The sequence below is a fragment of the Silene latifolia genome, chromosome 2 (assembly GCF_048544455.1).
Source record: "Silene latifolia isolate original U9 population chromosome 2, ASM4854445v1, whole genome shotgun sequence".
Lineage (NCBI taxonomy): Eukaryota > Viridiplantae > Streptophyta > Magnoliopsida > Caryophyllales > Caryophyllaceae > Silene > Silene latifolia.
Window position 1 is genome coordinate 37,930,482 of NC_133527.1, and position 22,203 is coordinate 37,952,684.

Consider the following 22,203-nt stretch of genomic DNA (forward strand, 5'->3'; position numbering starts at 1 on the left):
TGAACCGGTTCCGATTAGGGACTACATGGCCCCAAAGCATGTTGTGAATTCTAGTGTTCAAAGGCCTAGGATTCAAGCCAACAATTTTGAAATTAAGAATGCTTTGCTTAACCTAGTGCAAGATAACCAATTTTGGGGAGGTCCCTTGGAGAATCCTAATGACCATCTTAATGATTTTCTTGACAATTGTGACATGTATAAGATGAATGGGGTATCCGATGATGCGGTCCGTCTAAGGTTGTTCCCTAGATCACTAAGGGGAGCGGCTAAGGATTGGCTAAAGAATTGTGATCCCGACTCTTTCAAGACTTGGGATGAGCTCTCCTCGGCCTTCTTGAAAAAATACTTTCCTCCTTCAAGAACGGCTAAGGTAAAGAGTGAGTTGCAAGGGTTCACTCAAGAGGAAGATGAGACTTTGTACGAGGCTTGGGAGAGGTACAAGAAACTCCAACGGTTATGCCCTCACCATGGAATATCCGAGCCCGAGTTGATCAACAATTTCTACAAAGGTTTGACACAAGACTTAAGGCTATTTCTTGATTCGGGTTCGGGTAAGGGAGCCTTAGATATCTTGGGTCACAAGGCGGCAAAAGAGTTGATTGAAGAGATGGCCTCAAGGACAATGGATTGGAACAATGAAAGACGAACAAGAAAGGGTAAGGGTAAAGACTCTAATACGGTGCTTAATGTGGAAGTGAAGAGTATGCTTGAGGACCTCACTCAACAAGTAGCATTATTGAACTCCAACAAGCCCTCCAACTCCAACATGAGGCAAGTGTTATCTTGTGAACTTTGTGGTGATGAAGGACATACCCCAATTAATTGTCTTTTGATCCAAAATTTTCAAGTCCAACAAAATCAAAAACCATCTTGGGAGCAAGCCTTTGAGCAATTGGTGATTGCCAACCAAAAATCCGGTTCCAAACTTGACAACCACATTGCTTTTCAAAGTCGTGTTAATGATGAGATTAGAGCTTCTCAAAGGGCCACGAAAACTCATGTTGCTCAAATTTCACAACAATTGAGTCAAATGGCTCAAAATTCGGGCAAGTTTCCTAGTAACACGGTGAAGCCAAAGCAAATGAATGCGGTATTCTTGAGAAGTGGAAGGCAATTGGAGGAGGTTGTGAAGACTCCAAGGTGGAAAAGGAAGAGGGTTTCTAGTGGATCAATGAAAGAGAAACCGGTTGAAGTTGAAGTTGAAGTGGAAAAATCAAAGGAAGTTGAAATGGTTGACCCACCAAAAGAAGATGAACCGGTTCCATCAAAAGTCAAAGAACCTACTCCACCTCTAAGGGAGTATGTTGAACCAATTCCCTTTCCACAAAGGCTTGCAAGGCCAAGACTTGAGAAGAAATATGAGAAGTTCATTGACATTTTGAAGAGTATGAATGTCACCATACCATTTCTTGACATGATCACCGAAATCCCTAACTATGGAAAGTTTCTAAAGGAACTTGTGACTATGAAGAGAAAGAGTGAAGGGGTACAATCCGTTAACCTCTCTAAGGAGTGTAGTGCAATCCTCACTAGCAAACTTCCAAGCAAACTTGAAGACCCGGGAAGCTTTTCTATTCCTTGTTCTATCCAAGGGGTGAAGATAAAGAGAGCTTTGTGTGACTTGGGAGCTAGTGTTAGCTTGATGCCTCTTTCCTTGTTTAAGAAGCTACACTTGGGAGGTTTGAAGCCTTCAAAGATCTCCCTACAACTAGCCGATCGTTCGGTTAAGTATCCCTTGGGTGTGATTGAAGATGTTCCTTTGAAGGTTGGAAAACTTGTGATCCCATGCGACTTCTTTGTCATGGACATGCTCGAAGATAGCCATGTGCCAATCATTTTGGGTAGGCCTTGCTTGGCCACGGGAGGTGCTATGATAGATGTTAAGAGTGGAAAACTCTCACTTCAAGTAGGTAATGAGAAGATTGAGTTTGAACTCAACAATTCCATGAAGTCTCCTCCTATGGGCAACTCTTGTTGTAGGGTGGCCATGGTGCAAGATAAATTGGATGAACCTAATTTAGAGCCTTTATTTTTGGACCCATTGGAAGCTTGCTCAAAAAATGAAAAGGGAAATGAAGGTGATCTTATGTTGAGAGTTGATGTGAAAGAAGTTTTGGGTGAATATGATTCAAGAAAAGATGAATTTGAAGACCAAATTGATGATGAGATTGAATTATATTTGAGCTCTCCGGATTCTTTTGGTATAGGCTCTCTTGAAGGTACATCTTGGTTGGAGAACTCTTCAAGTGATTGGGAAGCTCAAATTGATGCCTTGGAGGCGGCTCTCAATGGAAATGGTTCGGTTCAAAAGGAGAGTCAAGAAAATAGGGATAAAAACGACAACATCATGAACCTCAATGTTGAGAAGTTGACTCCTCCACCTACTATTCCCTACCAATTTCCTTACTTTGGTGATCAAGAAGAGAGTTGCCCAACAAGTGAAACTTATGAGATTCCGTTCCTCCTACCACCTAACTACCATTCCAAGTTTAAGGGTTCTAACCATCAAAAGGACCCAAGAAAGGAAGCCAAGGAGGGTAAGAGGAACTATGATAAGAAGTGTTGGAAGAGAGGTCGGGTGCGGTTTGCTATAGCTTGGCACTACTTGTGTCTAGTTGAAGGTTTTGATAGAGCATTTGACCGTCTCCTCCGTGCCTTGAGTGACATGGATCATGCTACTTGGAATTTCAAACAACAAAATTTTGCATGAGAGGTTTGGTGGAGTCCCTCAAGAACCACTAAATTGTATATATTCTCTTCCCTTACTTATACTTTACTTGCATTTTTGTTCCCCCCTACATTTGTTCCATTGAGGACAATTTCACGTTTTAAGTGTGGGGAGGGGATTCATTACATAAAAATCTTAAAAACTTGAAAAATTTAGAAATACCAAAAACATGTTATTTATTTTCAAATATTCAAAAAATCAAAAACATGTTCTTACATTTTGGAAAATTCAAAAAAAACCAACAAAAATATGTTATTTATTTTTCCTATTCTCTCCCTATGCTTTGTTCCATTGAGGACAATGTAAATTTCAAGTGTGGGGAGGGAAATATCCACTTTGTGCATACTGTTTATATTTGTATATATATTTGCTTGTTAATTTGATAAAATCACAAAAATGCCTAAAAATTGAAAATTTTCAAAAATTTCAAAAATATTGCATTGTTTATATTATATATATCGCATTTGTCCTAACCATTTTGATAGGCAACACATGAATCATCGGAGAAGACGCTTGGTAAAATTCTTCCAATTCTTTCTCCTTTATCCTTCCTTTTCTTTTTGTATATATAAGCATGGAGGAGGACGGGATATGTGATGTGGGTGTTCCCTTTGGGAACCGTTTTGGATATGGTTGTGTTGTTGGTGTGTTGTTAGGACTAGAACTTGTATGCATTTAGATTAGACATGAATATATGTGTTCACTCTTGCATTCACGTAGCTTGTTCATATGTTTAGTTGCATTTCATACACGTTGCATCTCGTATGTAAATAGTTGCATAGATAGTCTAAAAGTGGAGGGTATATGTCGTCAATGATGATAATTGTTTTGCCCGTGTCATTTCCCCCTTGATAGCTCGTGCCTTTTGATGACGCATGTTAGGGTTTTTGCTTGCAAAAACCCGGAAGTCTAGCTTAACAACCAAGTAACGACCACCTTGCGAGACCGTATTAGGCCCGAGACTTGACGTAGGCTCGACATAGCTACTAAAATGTGAGGATAGAGCCTCCTTATGGCCGGTCCATCAAACCGGTCCCGTTTAGGTCATGAGAGTAGTTCTCCTTACGTGGTATGTCATGTCAAAACGCACAAGTATGGTGCTCATTCCTTACCGTAGAAGTGTAGATGTGCATATTGAGACATATTTGTTCAAATAAAGTAACCTCACAATAGCCAAATAAGCTTTTGTTATGCCCTTGAGTCAATTGTTTCCTTTTGTTAACCTATTTTGAGCCTAAACCATATCGTTTCTATTGCCAACAAAACAACTACATCCCATAAACAACTCACCTTGGTTGAGTAGTTCGTCATTGTGGTTCTTTTGTGGAGTATATTTGGGTTGAAATTTTGACTCTCCTTGAGGTGTATGATCTTAATGCCACATGAGTGAAATGCAACTTTGGCTACTTTTGTCTAATAAGAGGTGAACAAGTTGTGAAAAATGCAAGAAAGAAAATCAAAGAGAAAACAAAAAAAAATGAAGAAGAAAAAAAAATAGAAAAAAAAAAAGAGATGAAAAACGAAAAGAAAAGAATGTCGTTTTTGTGCCAAATAAAGGGGTGATGGAATTGCAATCGTGTCTTGTTTTTAAAAGAATGAATTGAATAATTTTTGGAGATGGCCATCTTGCCATATTTTGTGAAAGAATTCTTTTGCATTGGTACGGTTTAGTGAATTGGTTAGATGTGGCGACTACTCGATCCGATAGCCTCACATGTCATAAAACGGTGCTTGCACCGATCCCTTTTCACCTAACCCAAGCCCCATTACAACCCGTTTGTCTCTCTTGTATGTGCATCATTTGACATTTCTCTTGCGGATATTGGATATGGTACCATATTAGATTGCGGGCATGCTTCGCAAGTCGAGTTAGGAGAGTGATTTTGGTTACTTTTTGTCACAAAAATCACCCCGTTCTCCAATGAGTGTCTAGTGAAACCCGTGAGAGTCGGTCTTTGGTCTCCTTTTGGTCAAAGGTTTGATATGGAGTCGAATCTTGCGTGTGTCGTGTCATTCTTGGGAGTATAGGGAAGTACTTCCCCTTTCCCGCCTAGAATTTGTTTCTTAGGCACCCAATGTTGTCATAGGTTGCTTGAGCTAGAATTAGGGGATAGACACCTTGGTAAGATCCAGAGACGACATCCTCCATTAATGACTCTCTTTGTTCGATTTTTGAAAGTAAAACGGCCGCTTAGATGAGGAAAGCGGTTTAACTTTTTGTGATGCATCTTATATGTTGATTCGTGCTTAAATGTTAGATGTGTCAAAATTTTCCGCAAGCCCCCACTTGCCTTGCATCGGAATGCATACCTCATTGTGTTTTGGTGTGAGTTGAAGGGACGGAGAAGGCCCGTTAATTGCCTTTCATCGGATATTAGTAGTTTAGATAGTACTTTTATACTACGGGTCTTAGTTTATTTAATGAGCTTACTCGAGGACGAGTAAGGTTTAAGTGTGGGGAGATTTGATAAGTATAATTTTAGTGTCATTTTACCCATATTTAATCCTTTTATTCGACTCGATTTTGTGTACTTATATGATTAAATAGCTCATTTAATTTATTAATTATAATAATTAGTCGTCGTAGTCATATTCATTAATTAGTCGGATATTTATTTAATATTATTATTAATATTAGTTTATTATAATAATTTGTAGGTAATGCGAAGTAATAAAGAGGAGATTCGATTTACAATAAATCAATGCGGAAATGAGACGGAAACAAGACAAAGTCAAATGATTGGAAATGGAACGAGTCACTCGAATAAACCCATGTTGACCCTTGACTTTGTGAACTCACACCCCTGCCACTTTAATTTTCCATCTCCATGTCTCCTTCTTTAATCAAACAAAACAAGCCCGTCATTCACCATCATCACCCTTCACAACGCATCACCATAGCTGCTCTGAATCGAGCTCGACTCACCTGCTCCGTTGTTCATCAATCCCATCACACTCCTCCATCAAACCACCAGATCAGCTCACCATTACTCCATCACCATTAACAACCTTCCATCATTATTCACATTCATATCATTCACAAATTACCCACCATGAACCCATTTCATCTCCATAATTACCTCCACCATTAACATATTCCTTCGCCGAAAACCCGACACCGATAAGCAGCCGCGCATTACCATGGCTGCCCGGAATGAGCTCCCATTTCCGTCATCCAGTCAAGCCATGAGCCCACTTCGTCATCATCAAGTCGCACCACCAGATGCAAGGCCAAGCTCGCACCACCAGCCCACAAATCAATGAAATTCGACCATCAGCCGGCCGACCGGCTGCCTGCCAACCGGCTGGTGGTCATTAATTGCAAATTCTACGACTTTGGATGAAATGTCTCGGCGCCGTTCAAGCCTCCGGCCGCCGGACTGCCGGCCCTTGGCCCCTGCTGCTACATCTGATATGTATGAAGACAAGAAATGAAAAGGAGGAGGATATGACGTCTTTGCCCCTGCTTTATCACACTCAATGCTGCGTTTTATTTGTGGCTTTGTGTCGTTTCAACCAAGTACTCCAATGTATTATAAAAATGCAAGAGGAGGACCCATTATGGGGGGAGGAGGAAAGAGTATTATTATTATTATTATTATTATTATTATTATTAATTAGACTAGTATAAACAATACACCCCACATTACACCTTAGAAATTAGACTATATTATTATTCTCTCCCAATATTGTAAAACCCTAGATATATATTTGTTTACCAAGTTTGAATCTCCCCTAACTAGTTTGTTAATCCTTCTTTAATTAGAACAAGTTCTTCAATAATTACTTCATTATTAGTTCTAGAAATTGGGTTGTAACTCCTTTCTTATTTCAATCCAAGTTCCTTTCTTTGCTATTGAATTGGTACAATTTCTCTCCTTAGTTTCATTTGTTTACATTTGCTTACTCTTTAGTTTTGTTGAGTTGTTTATGTTAGAATTCTTCTCTTTGTTGTTTGATTGTTGTTTTTCTCTCTATTGTTCATCTTTTCCTTGTTCACCATTGTTGTTTTCACCCAAAGATTGAGTCTTTGGGTTTCTTGTGTCAAAGATTGTATCTTTTGTTTTAATATTTATCCTTCTTAGCTTAATTTGTCTATCATTATAGTTTTGTAGAATTATTGCATGATTATATTAATTGTGGAATCCAATTTCACATCATGTTTATACATAAAGAATCCATCTTTATTCATTGTCTTGCCTTAAAAACCATGATTAGTGAGTAGTATCCTTACTAGGGTGCGATTAGACCCTAACATGAGTAATTTATCTAATTGAGTTTCATTAAATTAGTTGTTGAGGAGGGGTTGTTGGGTTTAACCAAAGGAATTGAATTGTTGTGTCTATTTGGGAGTAATTGTCGGTTTTGACCCTTGTCCACCAACGGGAGTTGGTTAGGTTGGGATTGATTACATTACCCCTTTTTGGTCGTGTGCCGACTTGGGTTGAGCCCGGGAGGGAGAACCCAAGTAGGGTGCCTTTGTTTTTCGGTTTGAAGTTCACCTTCGGGAGAAGGGTAGGGATGACCGGGAGTTTATCGCGGGCTTAAACCCTTGATCTTGATGAGAGGTGAGCGGAGCGGGCCCACTTTGGTGAGCCTTGAGTCTTGAGTCGGGGGAAATCGAGTCATGAGCCCGGGAGGGAGTTGATTCGGTATCACTAGTGTCCCACCATGGGCCCGGGAGGGAGTTGGTGGGCGAATTAGAGGCGTCTTCACCCAATACACTTCCCCCTTGACAACTAGTTGAAGGAACTCATGATTTATTACGAATGTCGGTGGTTGAGTCGTGCCCTAGGTCCTTAATTTATTTTAGAACCGCATTAAATTAGCTTGCTTTTATTCTTTAGCATTTGCATTAGTTATTTCAATTCACTTGTTATTTAGTTTAGTTTAATTAGATAATCAATCTTTCAATCACTACTCGACCTAGCTAAACATAAGAATCAAAACAATTAGTATTCACCCATGCTCCTTGTGGTTCGACCTCGACTACCCTACTACATTAGTTGAGTTAATTATTTGATTGGGGGAGTGCGACAAACCCCGCTATCAGTCATGAAGATTGAACTTTTACTTTAGTGACATTTTTTATGATAAGATGTAAGATTTCATCAATAATCAACCAAACCATTTACACACATGTCCGTTTTTTTTGGAATACATGCTAACAACAATCAGATCAATTTAACTTTCATCAACCAATTCAGTTCAGCATTACAAATTTATAATCACTGAATCTTCTTTTAACAATGGCCTTAATCTACTCAAGAACAATTTCAGGGCTCAAAATTCGATCCTGAGTTCTGGCTTTATTCCTCTTCACCAGATATAATACCATCCTGTTATGACAAAAGCATTCACCACATTGTTCCTCATTCAGGAACACCTTTTCCTATTTATATCAACTAGTTAGTTGCACGGCGCGATGTGCGCCGTCTCCCAAGTTAGTTTAATCTTTTACTTTCAAATGCGTAGTATCGACTCTTGATTTGGTTTGGTTTTCTATACAATTTGAGTGGCGATTACATTGAAAGTCTTGTTTTTTTTTTTGTGGTTCGAATCGATTGTAAACAAGATCACATTCATAAAGATTTCTTATCTAACTTTGTTGGTAACATAAATATACGATTTGGTTCGGTTGTCTGTACATGTTAAGTTTGCATCACAATGAAACTCTTGTTGTTATATTATTTTGATGGTTGAATCAATTGCAAACAAAATTATAATCATTCGTAAATAATTTGTATTTAACTTTGATGGTAACATGAATATCCGAATATAACTACACTTTTTGCTTAGATGGCTAATTGTTAAAGAAAACAATTACATGGAATACATAAGACATTAGTATTATATTGTACTTTGTTGCGAAGTAACGTAAACATCACATCTCCTCCTCCCCTTCCTCCTCATAGTAATCGTTCTTCTCCCCTTAGCCCTCCTTATTCCTCCACTCCCTTCTTCTTTTCCCAAACCTTCCTCACCCTCTACTTCGTCATCCTCTTTATCTCCCTCTTTTCTCTTCAACGCCGTCGCATCCTAAACCACCTTCTGTTCTTCAACTTTGTAATCCTCCTTCCCTTTCCCCTTTCTCTTTCCCTATACCTTCTTTGTTCCGTATCCTCTTCTTATATATTCTTTATTTTCCCTTCTCCTCCACTTGCTCTCATATTACTTCTCCCATTTTTCCAAGTACTCCTCCATATCTTTCACTTTCTCCTCCCCTTCCTTCTTCTTTCTTTTTTTTCTTATCGTCCGCATCCTTTCATTTTCCCCTCTCTACCTCCTCTTCTTTACCCTTACTCTCTTTCTCGGCCTTCATCCCTTTCCCCTTCCTCCTCCCTTATACCTTCCATTTTCCCTCCTCCTCCACTTGCTCTCATATTATTACTCTCCAATTAGCACAAGTACTACTCCTCCCCCTTCATTCCTCTTATCGTCCACATTCTTCAATTTCCCTCTCTTTGCCTCCTATTAACTTATAGGTCTTGCTTATGATATTGTCTTAAGTTAAGACCTCTCACAATCCTCTTTTCATGTTTAACATTATTTAAATAAGGTGTGAGTGTCTTCTTAAATTTAAGAAAGTCTTAAATAAGAATTTGTGTTAAAGCAATGATAGCTCAAAAACAAATTGTAGTTAATCCATTTAAGCACGTTTTTACATAGAATTAAATCCCGAGCCATCATAGATAAATGCAAATCCCAAGGCTTACACTAACATGTACAGATGGGTAGCCATCACTCCGTATCTCTTGGCAAGCTGCATTGCGTCCCTGCCTAGAATGACAATTAAGTGCCAATGCAAAAGGGTATGCAAATTTCTTGCTTAAACCTTTACAATATTAGTTGCTACAACACTAAACTTCCTTACAAAACACAGCTTCTATTGATGCATTAAAGTAAACTATCGTTGAGTCCCGTAAGAGTATGATTCTGAGTAAGAGTACGATTCTACATAATATCAATAAATAGAGTCATTCCTATTAATCTTTCACAAAATAAATCAATGACAACTGCTATGATCTTCTATTTCTAAACCTATGGAAGATAAAAGGCTGAATGTATGACGTATGGGTGCAGCGATCTATGTTGTAACCTCAATCTGCAATAAAACAAAAAGGGGAAAAAACAAAAAAAATGTAAGCAAGGTAGAAACTAAGTATACACTATGATAAAGCCAGAATACTTTCTTAACCACGATGTTCTACCAGCTTCTAACTCAGAAGCTTGCAAATAAAGCAATAAGCCAGTAACTAATTCGAAGGCTATAGTAGGCTAGTAGCCTTAGCACGTGACTTATACACAAAATACTCACAGTTTTCGATTTGGATCTTATTAACAGGTTTGACATTTTCCCACTTCTTCCCTCCTTCCTTATCTAAAGAAACCAAACATAGAGTCTCATCTCCTCCTCTCCCTCTCAATCTTAGCAAAACCAAGCATAAACTCTTTTTGCCTCTATCGTTCTCCCCCTTCCTTCTCCTTTCCTCCCTCCTCACATAAGTTTGAAACTAAATTACAAATTACGTGAATCTACATGATTTAGGCAAGACGATATCCAAGTTTTTCAAAAGGGAATTAAAAATACCAACATAAACGGTACCAATCTAGGCAAAAAAAGAGGCCCCTAACACGACGTTGGAACTTGGAAGTTAAATATCAAAGAAACAATCGTCGTATCCTATTGCATTTTTCTAAATAGGTTCATCCTTGTCGACTACATATTAAGTCTTAACCTGAACATCACTCTTTAAATAAGGGTATGAAGTTTGTCCTATATAAGCACGTCATTTTGGTGTTATGATAGATATGCAGGTAGTCCTATATAAGGTGGAATAAATTATGGGTACATCACACATGTGAAGGTAATCTATTCTTGATAGGCATGCAGCTAGTTGCAATTTAAGCAAGAATCAATACGGGTACACCACATGCGAAGATGGTGTGAAAAGCATATATGCTCACCAGCCCTCTACTTCCCTCCATCTCAATGCTCTCCTCTCTCCCTCACCATCTAAACAAAACCAAGCACCAATTTTTTTCCCCTTTATACTTCTTAATCCGAGAAAAAAAAAACACTAACTGTTATTTTATCCATCTTTCTCCTACTCACTTCATCTCTCCTCTCTCCATCCTCGAACCCTCTCTCTCCCCCTCTGTCATATGGTCCTGTCGCAAAACTGATAATTACGTGAATCAATATGATTTGAGGAAGGCAAGATTCCAATTGTACCCAAAGCGAAAAAATATATCTCACATATAAATACCAACACTAATAATAACAATAAACTGAGGATCCTAACGTGACCTAGAAAGTCATAGATCAAAGTGATAACTACCGTACCAAGGGAAGCTCAGTTTTAAAAATGGAAATATAAAACTCTTGAAATGGATAGCTTTTGCTTTAACAAAAAATAGAGAAACAAAGTAACATATACTGGTTTGTCGAAAGATGGTCCGTAGAAAAGAATGCATTTTCATGTCCTGCAAGACATACCAAACATAAAATTGGTCATAGGAGAGGAAGAAAAAAGAGATTACACTGACATTCCATAATCACCCAACAAAATACCCAAATTAAAACAAAAATCATAATATTTGACAAAAAGTCCACAACTATATACTCGCTCCCATGCAGACCAATAGTAACATGAACCCACTTTATGTGAGGTGAAAAGTGGGTTTATGTTACCTTTGGTCTGGATGAGAGGGAGTATGAGAATTACGATTGATATGCATATGCTTTACGTGGATTTTGCTAGTGAATTGTTAAAGGTTGAAAAGTCAACAAAACTCCATTTGTAAATAATACCTTTCATCACCACTACTCTTCTCGCCTTCAACTCTTAATTTGTAACTTTACACTCACCAAACATCTACTTTCTCGCCTTCAACTCTTAATTTGCAACTTTACAACCCCTAAACTCTCACTATCTCTTGTATTTTTTTTTTTCGTATTTTTCTATCTCACCAAGTTAATAATACATATGATAGTGTAATTTAGTGTTTTTTAAAATGTTGTGAGCTGTAAATATTTATGCTGTAAAAAGACTCACGTTCTGAAGTAACATATTGAGTTTACTAAACATGTTTGCGGCTCACATACATATACGAAGGGTAATCGAGCAGTCAAAATGCTTGGACTTAAGCAAAATAACCTTGCCAAAATAGTAATCCATGACAAATAAATATTAAGTAGTTTCATTATCTGGAACAACATCCATATGTTGATCATCTTTAGCACGTATTTCACAGAGAGAGGAGTGACTTTTTATATATTTACTTTATACTGTCTCCATCTCATGCAACTCTAGTCTCTGCAAAAGCTTGATAAAATCTCTCATAAATGTAATTGAACGTTAGTAAACTGTGTTGCACGAACAATTGAAATAACAACACTGTTGTAAGAAGACCTTTACCTTCAAAAAAGGATATTAACAAAATTGAGATCTAATGGTAGCAACTTAGCTGGTATTCCAGCCATTTAAGAGCTAATTTCAAAGTAACAATAGACCATAAAAGAACAAATACTATCTCATTCCCTCTCCCACTCTCACTCTCACTCTATATGTAGCTTCTCCCAATCAAGATATAAAAGAATATAAAGCAAGAGAATATATATAAAAAAAAAAGTTATTTTAGAAACAATTTTGTGATATTCAGCATATCCACAAATGCGTTTGTAAAGAAGAAATACATTTGTAATAAGAGAAAGGTAGCTGTATATTAATTTGACATGCTAGCAGATTCATTGTCGTAGAGTGTTGTTAAATAGATGTTTAACCACAATCATCGGCACAACACAAACAAACTTACAGTTTATAGTCATGCATGGGAAAGATATTCAGGGGGATTTCTATTTTTGATGTACTCTCCAGGTAAAAAAACTTTTTTTTGAAAGAGAAACATAAACGAACCATTTACCTTTATATGTACAGAAGTTCGTGATGACTTTTTAAAATCCATATTTTCTAAGTTGGAAGTTCATCCATCTCAACAAGATCTTATCTGGTGGAGGACTCGTCAATTTTTCTGTCAACGGTTCAACAAATGGATAACAGAATAGAGAGATTGGAAAACATCATTGTGCAGGGTCAGAAATCAGTAATGATCCTTACCTCAGCACTATCTACTAACTCAACCAGTTGAGGAGTTTTCCTTACGTTGAGGTCTGCTAATAGTTGTATCTGCAAAATGTGAATATAGTCAAATAACAGTTATATCTTAACATGTATTATAACCGAGTTTTACCAATTCTGAGTGCCCATCCCCGCTCCTAAGTCTTCTTCTTATGAATCACACACAACTACTTTATGTTGAACATCCAAATATCAAATTGAGCTTTTTTAGGCAAATTAACTCGCAAACACAAATTGAATCAAACAATCATCAGCAAATACATTCTAGCTTGTAAGCAACCGTAAAACCAACCCATTAGAAACTTGGAGGTAGAAATAACCCAAAAGTTTCAAACTTTCCAACCTATATACCCAACAATGAGGCTTCTTTAGTCTTCACATTGCGCAATATGAGAAACATCAGACCGTCCTCAATCTGTCCTAGGCCTAACTCACCGAGTCACTGGCCTCGAACTTCACCAATTTACATTAGTTTTAGAGCCCTGTTCCGAAATAGACACACTCAGATTAATCAAATTCCATCCTAGATTCCTAAATTAGCTGTGTACATACCATAGTTTCCAAATCAGCTATCTCACAATCAACATTGTGAAACATACCCAGTAAACAATCCACTATTTAAACCAGTGAAATTGACCAATTTATCAATTTTCAACTCCCCTATTTCATAATCAACCTTATGAGACATATCCAGTAAACAATTCATGACCTAAACCAGTGAAATTTGAGAAAATTTACCAATTTTCAATTCCTCTATCTCAAAATCAACATTTTGAAACAAACCCAGTAAACAATCCATGTACGCTGACCTATAAGCCCACTTTCCATGGAACGAAGCTCACAGTTTAAGAATTTGATCAAAGCAAAAAGTGTGTCTAGGAAGCGCGGAAAATCAAAGTAAAAGGCGCAAATCATTGACGGAAAACAATTTAATATAAGTAGCTTATTAACTATGGTTACCGAATTCGCTCTTGTCCTATGAATCGCAAATTGTTAAAACCGAATTCTATCATGTTGTTAACTAAAAATACATACAACACACTTTCTATAAGAGCGAAATGCGAATTGGTAAGGACGTATTCATAGAGAATTCGGTAACCATGGTACAAACAAGCTTCTTGTGCAACACCTCAGCCTTCATTTCTCACAGGCTTCTTGTGTTGCACGAGCTACTGTATTTGAGAAGTAATCCCATGTTTTTATAGAGTCCTAAAAACTACAAACTACCTAGTTGATGAAATTAAGAGGACATAATGTAAAAATCCAAACTTTTGGATTGATAAACGTTGGTCATTAATAACAAAAGATTAAAAATTTTAAAATACCCCAAATAACATAAACAAACCAAATAGCGAAACTAATGAGGCATTGATAAAAAAAGAAAGTATCCCAGAGGCCTAGCTAATGAAATTACCAGTAGATAAGGTAAAGATGGTCCAAAAGAGAGTAAACCACCAAAATGGTAGCAACATCTTCTCGAAGAAGCTTTTAAGATTCACGATAACCTATTTCCTCTTTAGCTCAGCTTTCTCCTTCCCTTTGTTAATTATTTTTGTCATTGGAATTATTTCTATTGGCCAAAAATATTGTTCTTCGTGTATAAGAATCAGGCCGCAGAGGGTGAGATAGCAGTTTGGTATTTTGGCCATAACTCGGTCTCTAGAGCTTTGTTTGAGGCGTGTAAGATGGCGTTGGAAAGCTAAGAAGAAGGGCTACAACTTTGTAGCTGCAGCCGTGAGCAGAATCGGTCATCTACCATCCTTAAAATGGACAACAATGTCATGGTAGTATGCTGAAAGTTTTTATGAAGACTTATAAAAGAATAGTATTATCTATAATTTTATTGCTCAATTCCATTCTTGTGGTTAAGGTATGTTCTCGAGACTTTCCTTTAAAATATTTATGAGGATAAATATGAAGGTTTGGTCAAATTATATATGCCTTAATTGTTCGTATGTTTAAGCTACTACTTTATTTGGTATGATATGTCTATAATCTTGGCAAAATTACTCTTTGATAATTGATTTCAAGAATATGTGAATGAAATTGTTCCAAGATTTTGAATGACAAGTAGCTAGAATGATTGAGTGACCAAAATATTGTTATGTGTATAATATGTTTATCAAGCAAAATATTTCACACATTTGGATTGATTTTTTAGTTTTGATTATGAGATGAACTAAAATTGATATTTGAGTTATGAACTAAATGTGGGGGCTAAATATTTTGTTTTAAATTGATATAGTATCTTGGATATGTGTGACAAAAAATTGGAAATGATTATTTGTCAAGCTTCATAAAAGTAGATTATGGAGAATATTATTTGTCATTGATTATATGATATCTAAAAATTGAGATGAATGAATGAATAATGTGTATATTTTGTTTGAACGATTATGTTTGTCACTAATTTGTGGCGTGACAACATGTGGGGGAAGACGTTCAACTTATTTGATAAATTTATTCATCAAGTTTAGAGTTGATATCTTATAATTTGTGAAGAGTATGTATATCTTTGATTGTGGAGGTGTAGAGCATGTTTTATACGTGACTAATTGAACCAAAATTAAAAGTATTAATTTGTTGGACAATGGCTATGAACACTACTACAGATACAGGCTATAACAACGGTTGAAAACCGTTGTTATATAAAAAAGCGGACGTTGTTAAAGCGTCCGTTGTAAAAGGTTTTAACAACGGTTGGTTTTCTTAAGGAACCCGTTGTTACAACTATTAACAACGGTTTTAAGTATAAAAACCCGTTGTGGAAAGTGTGACTCAATTTTGGAGGGAAAGTTATAACAACGGTTGTAATATACAAAACCGTTGTTATAACTAAAGACAACGGTTTTTTAATAAATAACCGTTGTTGTTTGTTCTTAAAAAATAAAAAATAAATTAAATTAAATATTACTAGATGCATGCATAGTTACGGCCCGTTATAATTCCGATGCATGCATTATTACTGCCATCAATGTGCATATGAACGGACAATATGGAATGAGAAGGGTTAGTAATAAGATTTGAAGCAGCATTGAGAGATATGATGATGATTATGGCACAACTTCCTAACATATATATTAATTAAAAAACAACTCAACCCACACATTGCTTAGTATAAATACATTGCATTATCTCAACTAACATTTCCATTATCTCAATATATACATCTCCAAACCCTAACTGCTAAAACAAACTCCAAATAAATTAACCCTCCTTAATCTTTCAAAATAAACTCCAAACTCCAACAAAATGAATGATATCATCCTTAAGACTCTTACTATGATCGAGAACAACAACAGTTTCATCCGCCGATTGCTCCATATTGAGGAAAGTTTCAGGAGCTACCTTGCGGATGCTCGATCCGTCATCAAGGACGCAAAGAAGATGGCTTGACTTGAGGGAGCGGCGACGATTGCGGCTATATGACGATATAGCAGATGCTGAACGGAACCTCCAAATAGCCAAGGAGGAGAGGACGGATATGATAGAGGAGAATAAGATCCTCTATGAAAATATAAGAATTGCATTTTTATTAATGTAATTTTTTTTTTAATTTATGTATTTATATATATATATATATATATATATATATATATATATATATTAATTATGTTTATCTTGCTTCTTCTTTGTTTTATTAATTAATTATGCGAACAATACTTAAAGAAATAACATAATGGTCGATAAAAACACATACATGGAAATGAAATAATTAGAAAAAGAAAATAATGACGATGAAACTAACCTGATAATTACAGAACGTAAGAGACGATGAAATCAACAGTGACGGCGAGAAGATAAAGCGACGATGAGAAAGAGAGAAAGAGACGATGAGAAAGTGTGTGTTTTGTGTTTGTGTTTGTCTGCTGTGTTTGTGTATTAAGGTTTGTGTTTTGTGGCTGCAGCAGACTTGTGTTTGTGTGGTTTATAGTATGGAAGGTATTGACAACGGTTATTAAACAACAACCGTTGTCAAATAAGTTTTAACAACGGTTGTAAATCAACAACCGTTGTCAAATAAGTTTTAACAACGGGTTCCAAAAGCAACCGTTGTGATTACTTTTCACTAACTTTGCGTCAATTTTGCGCCACATTAGTAACAACGGTTGTGTATGTGTAACCCGTTGTTAAAACTAATAACAACGGTTTTTATAACCATACCCGTTGTAATTCATTTTAGTAAAATTCGTGCCATACATTCTACAACGTCTATTGTGATTTTCGTGAATACTCGTTGTTAATGGGGCGTTGTAGTTGCCTGGATTTGTAGTAGTGGAAATATAAATAATGGTTGCGTAAGGTTCAATTATTTATGTTACATTTTACTTACACCATACTATATGAGATTATGATGATTGATTTTATGTTGGTAAGAAGTCAAATTCTTTTTGTAAAATATTGTGGATTTGCAAATAGTAAATATAAATGAAATAATCATCGAGATTCGTTGTTTTTTAATATAAGAATGATGATGTATATAGAGCTTTTAGTAAATAATATGATTTTGGGTGCAAAATCACAAACACTACGTGTATGCTTTTTTCTATGTCAATTTATTAGAAAGAGAAAATAATAAAGAAGATTATTTGTTCTTTTAAACGACATGAGGGTACGAGCTCTATATTCAATTATAACAATGATGCTAATGAGTTATAAGAGAACATGTTTTGACTATTGTGAGAAGTCTAATATGTATAATTATAGCTGCTTCAATGTAGCTAAGTACATTTTGTTTGAGTATTCATTACCAAAGATATCATTCACACTTAGTGAAGTGCCTAAGGTGCAATATTAAGAACTGCATTATGTTGGATATCTAGAAAGATATTGGATCGACCAAAAGGTAATGACGATTGACAAGGTGAGATCTATGGTGACTACTATACATTTCCACCTTTAATGGTGATCTTGTTTTAAGTCTATTGAGAAGACTATTATAACCTTGTCTATTGTGTAAGCATATTATATTGCTCTTAATCTTGCAGGGTAAGATGCAGGGTGATTGTGAAGCTATTATTAGCTACTACTTAATTGTGGGGGCATGGAGTTTTGCCTAATGTTTTATCTTTAGCATAATGTCAATATCAACTTGAAATGCTAAAATAATGTGTATAATGACTTGCAGATTTACACATTTTATGCGGATTTAATTTGAGAAAGTTGATTGAGAATAATATGCTCACAAATTATTATCTTTGTGAAATTTGAGTGAAGCATATTTAAGCTAATGGACTAATAAGAAAGAAAGAAGTCCTAGAATTGTCGAGGGAAATGGGCAAAAGCCTATTAGTTGAGGAATTTGTGGTGGATACCGGAACTTGCTATGCAAGGGTGGTGTAACGAAGCCATAGATAACTCATACTTGTGTACACATCTCATTCCTATGACATGTACACTATTTTGGAAGGTTGAGCATATAGCTCTTAATGGTCTTATAGCCCAAAATTGGGTGGTCTTTGTGAGACGGACTTGATGAGATCACCGTAATGATGGAGGTTGAGATATTTCTCTTAATGAATCCATACCCCTTTATTTGGGTGGTCCTATTGAGAAGGACTTGATGGATTCACCTCTATGTTAAAAGGTTGAGCCTTAGAGATTTTAATGAATCTATATCCCTTTATTTGGGTGGTCTTATTGAGAAGGACTTGATGGATTCACCGTTATGTTGAGAGGTTGAGCCTTAGAGCTCTTAATGATTCTATAGCTCATGCGTGAGTGGTTTATATGGAGATAGACTTGTTGGAATCACCTACGCGAGTGTGAAGGATTGACCTCCTTTTATGAGAGACTAGGCTATCTCTCTAGAGCACTCGTGAGAATCCCAAGGTTCATTTCGCCATAAATTTGTTGAATTGTATCGTGGAACTCGTTTGAAACTTAAGGTGAGGTATGTGTTTGGAATTTACCCCGGAGTCTAGGAGTTCAAGATTCGGTCACTCTCTAGATGATGAAAGAATTGTTCCATTTCACTAATGTGTTAGTTCAAGTCGAAAGACACTAATACTTAAGTATCGATCCTTATTAATGTGCTCGGAATGTTTGTCTATCCTTTGCATTAGTGGGGGATTGTTGGAAGTAATGCTAAGGCTAGCAATGTGTCTAAATACATTGTATTAGAGAGATGTCTTCCATTACCTCGTAAAAGCATCTCACAACCAAATGCATGTTTATAACCCCACTAACTCCATGTTTATGGTAGTGGTTATGCATCTTTATAGTGCTAATTAATCACTATAAATATGAGAAGCATGTAGTCATTTGAGATACACATCTTCCATATATCTCTACTACTTCTCTATGATAATTTTGAGCATACCATATGAGTTCCAACTCCTAATGGTTGAGTACACAACTTTTAGGAGTGTTGTGTGACCTTGGGGGACGATGCCTATATCGATTTGTACCGTAGTCGGGGCGATTTCGTTTCTCATTCAGTGGCCTCCATACCACGACACAACAACAAATATTCTCCAATTATATCTTTGCCCCTATAGTGATACTATATTTCCAACAGTTTCAAACAATTAGAGGGCTAAACCTTCACCATATTGAAATGGGGCACCTCAAGTGAAAATAGACATGCCCTTCTTAAACAAATTCGTGAATAATAATTTATCCTCTCAACATTATATTCATCGACTGATCATGCTAGTCAAATACTAACACCCGAATTAAGTTCACCCAACAAAGCCAAAAACATAAGTAACTCTACTTTCCGGAATGAAGGGAGTATATTTTAGCAATTCACAATACACGTAATCTCATTCTCCTTCTAATTTTTTTGTTTTCAATTTCATTAAATGAAAAGCCACAAACCATAGTGATCCTCCACAATGTCATTAAGTGGGTGTAAAAAAATCGCATGTGTATGATGTGCACAGCTCACAACCTTATAACCGTCACAAATAGTAATATTAAATGACAAATATGAAGATTGTAAATCAGAGATCTTCGAGCGCTATTTAAGGGCACAAATTCTCATTATAGACGGGCATATCCGTCTATAATAAGAGACGGGTCGAATCCTCTCATAAAGAGGCAAGTGAGAGGGTAATTAGAAAACCAAGTGGGTTACCATTTGCCCTTCCACTTACCTCTTTGTGAGAGGGATCCGACATGTCTCTCATTATAGACGGATATCCCCGTCTATAATGAGACTTGTTGATTTAAGGGAACATATTAAATTTGGGTCAAGTTGATCTCGTAATAGTCGTAGCTTATTCAACGTGCAACAAGACCTACTATATATCATATGATCAAGTTTTATTCTACATGTAGGAACTAATCATAAAGAAACAATGCCATATTTGGCAAATCACATTTGATCACCATACCAAGCACGCAAATTTGAGTCATCAGAATAGGAAATCAATTGACCAAAAAAAAAAAAAAAGAATAGGAAATCAATTGGAGAAGAATTCACAATCCTCCTTCTTCTAATCTCTAGGTAAATATCAAAATTGTGATTGTGTTCGGTAACCATGGTACAAACAAGCTTCTTGTGCAACACCTCAGCCTTCATTTCTCACAGGCTTCTTGTGTTGCACGAGCTACTGTATCCGAGAAGTAATCCCATGTTTTTAGAGAGTCCTAAAAACTACAAATTACCTAGTTGATGAAATTAAGAGGACATAATGTAAAAATCAAAACTTTTGGATTGATAAACTTTGGTCATTGATAAAAAAGATTAAAAAATTTAAAATACCCCAAATAACATAAACAAACCAAATAACCAAACTAATGAGGCATTGATCAAAACAGAAAGTATCCCAGAGGCCTAGCTAATAAAATTACCAGTAAATAAGGTAAGGATGGTCCAAAAGCGAGTAAACCACCAAAATGGCAGCAACATCTTCTAGAAGAAGCTTTTAAGATTCACGATAACCTATTTCCTCTTTAGCTCAGCTTTCTCCTTCCCTTTCCGTGCTTTCTTTTGCCTCTTCCCTCTTCTATTGAGAGATATGTAGAGAAAAATTAAAAACTATGAAAGACGCAAAATACAGACCATCGAAAGCGGGGGTTTCAAACAATTAGAGGGCTAACCTTCACCATATTGAAATGGGGCACCTCAAGTGAAAACAAACTGCGCTTCTTAAACAAATTCGTGAATAATAATTTATTATCTCAACATTATATTCATCGTCTGATCATGCAAGTAATCAACTACTAACACCCGAATTAAGTTCACCCAACAAAGCCATAAACATAAGTAACTCTACTTTCATGGACTTGAGCTCCATTTCTACAATCAAATATTCTGATAAAAAACTTCCAGAACTAAAACCCGTAACAAAATTTGTCAACCGAATAAAAAAACAATGAGATGTTAGTGTTAATAGATTGCAGAAAGTATACAATTAGCTGAATTAAAACAAGAAAAACCTCATCAATCCATTTATTGGAGTTCAAATTACTCAATTTAATTATGAGCTAAATCGAGAAATCCAAACACGAAATAATAGATTATGAGCTAAATCAAGTAATCCTAACTGAACAATTACTCATAATGACAAAAAATAAAAGTTAGGTTTACCAAAAAGATGAGAAATACAGACATACCTCAAACGAACCAACGAAGAAGAAGAACGAAGGTCATGGTGAGATAAGATGGTGAAGGAAAATGCAGGAGATGATGAAAAAGGAAGTTTGTTGAAGGCGTTTTATTTTATTGAAGGCAAAATGAGGAGTGAAAAGGAGACAAAGTGGACCGTACAAGAGAGAATTTTGTTGAAGGCGTTTGATTTTATTGGATTGAAGATGAGTGAAAAGGGCCCAAGAGAGATTGAGAGAAGTCCACCAAACGAACAGGCAAATCAGCAAATAAACCGCTCCAACAATCCAACCGACCCGCCTCATTTCAACTATTCATACTACTATTCCTTAGAATAGTAACTCCCCTTACCCTCTTTTATATAACGGGGGGATTAGCATTTCATGTTAAGTAACTTTGGAGTTAGGCCAATATTCAATCAAATGTATGTACAACTCTCCTTCTATACAAAAACTCCTGAAAAAGATGAACATGAGTTTCTACTTGACCATGACATATGCAACGCATATAAATCGGACTGCAACGCATATAAATAGGACTAGGTGCAGCCAAAAACCGTATATACTTTATCATTGGAGCTTGTCTGCAAATTAGTCATCAAATGAACTAATGTCGAGGCAAGACCATATCATTCTAAACATTCCTGTGTCACACCACATAAGACCTATTAGTTTGGATTCAGTTATAACAGCCACCCAAGGATTGAACCTTTCAACTCATTTGAACACTTGAAGATAATGCACATTCAAGATCAATTATAACTCTAAATATTATTT

At 36.3% G+C, this 22,203-nt stretch overlaps 1 long non-coding RNA gene across 2 annotated transcripts; it reads right to left on the reverse strand.

Annotated features, from left to right (window-relative positions):
• Nucleotides 1-9,543: 9,543 nt before the first annotated feature.
• LOC141642618 (uncharacterized) lies at nucleotides 9,544-21,706 on the reverse strand. Of its 2 annotated transcripts, none has more exons than XR_012543364.1 (6): nucleotides 20,920-21,706; nucleotides 20,671-20,825; nucleotides 12,850-12,918; nucleotides 12,656-12,763; nucleotides 11,170-11,215; nucleotides 9,544-9,833 (listed from the first exon to the last, which is right to left on the reverse strand). It is a non-coding gene; the product is annotated as an uncharacterized LOC141642618 (long non-coding RNA). The 2 variants fall into 2 exon arrangements; XR_012543363.1 differs by having other exon boundaries at nucleotides 21,436-21,700.
• Nucleotides 21,707-22,203: the final 497 nt, after the last annotated feature.